Consider the following 3,900-nt stretch of genomic DNA (forward strand, 5'->3'; position numbering starts at 1 on the left):
ACCCAAGTGAGGAGTGCATCTGTGCACACGCCGCATATCCTTAGGCACCCAGGTGCCTGTTCTAAGCCGCCAGCCAGGGTGATGGGGGAGGCAGGGCGGTGGTGGGGTGGGGTAGGGGGGAGGGCAGAGGCCGAGAGCTGACAGACCTTGGGCCAGGGTCTTTCAGGGTGGTTTGCCTTGGGCCTGCCGCATGGGGACCGGACAGCGAGCTGAGGGAAGTGGTGTGCTCCTTCCTCAGAGGAAGACTGATCTCCTGCCACTGCTCTAGCCTGTCACAAGTGTAGAGATGGACTCTGCATCAGTTGCGCCGCGGTGAGGTCAGTGTATGCCCCCACATCCACCCCCATGCCCTGCCCATGGCTTGCAGTTTGGATCTAAGGTGAGCAACTATGTCCCTGATGTATCCAGGAACCCTGTCTCACCTGTGCGGATCCATGAACACACATAGTCATCCGCTGCTCCAGAGGCAATTTCAACCTTGAGGATGGTTGCAGTGTCAAGTTCAGGTTCATTTCCTTTGCCTCCCAACTGGCCTGACTCTCCCAGTCTCTCGTCAGGCACTTCTGCACTGCTGGTCAAGCAAACGGCTTGAGTGGACAGGCGTCCTTTGCATTGAGCAGGGTTTGGCCGCTGGGTCACCCACTGCCAGAGTGCCCAGAATTCCAAGGGGCGTGTCCCAGTGATCAAATACCTTTAGACTCCGTCTGATTGGCTCGTGATGAGGTCTGGTGGTCACGATGTAGAGTTTGGCCTCTTCCTGCCAACATAGTCTGCGCGTGCATGGCGTCACAAAGCTCTGCGCATGGGTGTTTCCCCTTCCCTGCCTGTAGGCTGTTGGCAAGCAAACAGTTGCTGGTGTGGAGTAGACCGCAGCAGGTGGGCGGGCTGTGCTGGCCACTTGCTGTGCTCTCGTGTCCAGCTACTTCGCAGCTCAGGGTCACCGCCAGGGCCACATGGAGAGTGAGATGGGGCCAGAGGAAGGCGGGAGCTCCCCCGATCCTGGATTTTAGTTGTGAGCCTGGATCTTTACGCGGCAGGTGCCCTGGGCCCTACCTGCCGGGTGGGGGAGGCAGAGGCGATGCAGGTCCCAAGTGGCACACCAGGCGAAGAGGTCGCCCTGTTCAGGGTGGAAGCAGTAGAGAAAGGCGCGGCCCTGGAGGAGGGAGAGGTGGCGGGGATCGGGCAGGAGTTCCAGCTGCTGGTGGAAGACATCATGGAGGAGGTGGAGGTGGTGGCGGCGAACGAGGAGCCGGAGGAGGTGTCCTCAGAAGAGCGGGAGAGAAAGCCGGAGGAGCAGGGCCAGGAACATCCAAGACCTGGAGCCCTGAGTGACCGGCCCCCAATGGAGGCGCTGGCAGCCCTGCAGGTGGAGCTGGATCCTGTGAATAAGAAAGCCCAAAGGGCCCACCCTCGGCTGAAAGACAAGAACTGTCAGAGGCGGAAGCTGCATCTAGAACACAGAAGCGCCATCATCCAGGGAATCCGTGGCTTCTGGGTCAAAGTTGTATCCTTGGTGTGGTGCTTGTGGAATTTGTTTTACCTGGGCTGTTGCAAAAGCAGTTTACAGATCTGGCAGTTTGGGTACAAAATGTGTTTATTGGATGATGGGTATTGACTGCTGTCCAGATATGATGGGTGATGTCCTTGCTGTTTTAGTTAGGAGGAATAATTGATACTTGGGCTTTACTTGCAGAGGTCCCAATAAGAATTGTCATTAGTACCAGGAACTCTTCAGAGAAAAGGCTTGTCTGGAATACAGGTCTCCTCCAAAAAGCTGAATGAATTTGGGGGTGATGTTGCAGTGTGTAAGTGCTCATGCTAGTTGCAGCGAGGGGTGCTTGTTTTCCAGAAATAAGCTAACTTTTAGGAGGCTGAGATGGAGCTTAGGACCTTTCTGTTAGGCACAGGACCTCCTTGGGTTGATAGGCATAGCCTTGGGGCTTGTTGGGCCTTCACACAGTCTGTGTGGACAGAGATGTGAGGAGTTAACTGGTAGCAAGTTGAAGTCAGACAATGCCAGGCTACTGTTGTTTAGGCTAGCTTTGTTCTTCCAGCACATCTAGAGGCTCCTTGACCTAAAAGCAGTTTATGAACCACCCTGAAATGTCAGTCATGATGAGTGTTCGAGATAAAGACATACTTAACTACATGACCAACTTAAAGGTCAGGCAGCAGATACTGATAATTGAGGAAGGGAGGTGCATGGGGAGGGGAGGGGAGATGATATATCCCTGAAAACAGAAAAGGACAGCTCTTCTATAAAGAGGTTTCACACTCACGCCACCCTGCACAGTTTGTCCTGGCAGGTGGAGGATCTCAGGCATCCCACTCTTTGCTGCAAGATCACATTGTCTTTTTGGAAGAACAGATATTTCCAGAATGAAGTGACTGTTAAGGAGTATCTCATTAGCATCACTGGTAAGAGGCAGCTCACTGGACTTGGGGTGTGGGGGCAGAAAGGGGTAGGTTGAACTTGGAAAGTGATTTAGGTCTTTCTCCCATACTCCTTTTCTTGCAGGATACCGATCATCTCATTCCTCACCAATTCAGTGGTAGCAGGGATTTGAACGTAAGGCATACAGCCACAGGCACCACCACAGCAGTGTTAACTTCTTCAACTGGTTCTTTGACCATAACCTCACAGGATCTGGCATGATTGCTGAGGTGGGGTCCCACTGGGCCTCTGGGCCAGAATTGGCAGTGGATGTTGGAGTTCTTGGCAGCACACCGGACAGCCCGGGGTCTGGCCAGCCCTGTGCTGACCTTGCTCATTCCCTGGCAGATCATCATTAAGGATCTGTGGCCCAATCCTTTGCAGTACTACATGAGGAGGAAGGCTCCACCACGAGAGGTACTGGGAGGACAAGAGATGGGGAGACCAGGGACTGGGCACTGACATAAGGGTTTTCCAGGAGCCTTGGTCACTTATTCCACTTGTGGATAGATTGAGACTCCTGGAGTACAGAGTGACACCAGTGCACGAGGGCATCAGCCTGAGACAGCAAGTGTTTCTAATTAGGGAAGCTTGAGGTAGATGAAGCGGCCTGGTCAGTCCAAAGTCACCCCGATTTAAATCTGACTCAGCTGCACATCTCTGAGCTGTCGTTCCATGGCCAACAATTCTGCCCTCAGCTTCCTCTTAAATTGGGTCCCACCTGCTGTTCCTCACGAAGTCCCCTTTCCATAAAGGTCTGTGAGTCTTCTTTGTGCAAGGCTATACCCCACTGACCATCATTTGCTTCCATTTTGATCATCACACTTCTCTGCTAATTTTCATTTGCATCTCTTTTGCCCGCCACAATCATTCTGAAAATACTGGCCATTGTGCAGGATTACAGAGATTTCCTTATTTTAAATGGAGGGTAGTTGCAGTATTGTGACGGTTTTTGCCGTACGTCAGCCAACATGAATCAGCCATAGGTGTACACGTGTTCCCCCAGTTCCTGAACCCCACCCACCCACCACCCTCCCCACCCCATCCCTCTGGGTTGTCCCACAGCTCGACTTTGGGTGCCTTGCTTCACGCATCAAACTCGCACTGATCGTCTCTGTTACACTGGTAATATATGTGTTTCAGGGCTATTTTCTTCAATCATCCCACCCTCACATTCTCCCACTGAATCTAAAAGGCTGTTCTCTATGTCTCTGTCTTATCTGTTGCCCTGCATGTCAGATGGTCAGTACCTCCCACGTGGTCCTAAACTCTATATATTTGTGTTAGCATGCAGTATTTCTTTTCCTCTTTATGACTTACTTCACTCTGTGTCATAGGCTCCATGTTCACTCCACCTCACTAAAACTGACTTTGATGTGTTCCTCTTTAGAACTGAGCAGCATGCCATTGTGTATAGGTACCATGAGTTCCTTATTCCTTCATCTGCCAATGGACGTCTAGGTTGC

At 52.2% G+C, this 3,900-nt stretch overlaps 1 pseudogene; it reads left to right on the forward strand.

The window, feature by feature from the left end:
• Positions 1–953: 953 nt before the first annotated feature.
• Positions 954–2,896, forward strand: LOC133052966 (testis-specific Y-encoded protein 3-like; annotated as a pseudogene).
• Positions 2,897–3,900: the final 1,004 nt, after the last annotated feature.

This window comes from Dama dama, chromosome X (genome assembly GCF_033118175.1).
Source record: "Dama dama isolate Ldn47 chromosome X, ASM3311817v1, whole genome shotgun sequence".
Lineage (NCBI taxonomy): Eukaryota > Metazoa > Chordata > Mammalia > Artiodactyla > Cervidae > Dama > Dama dama.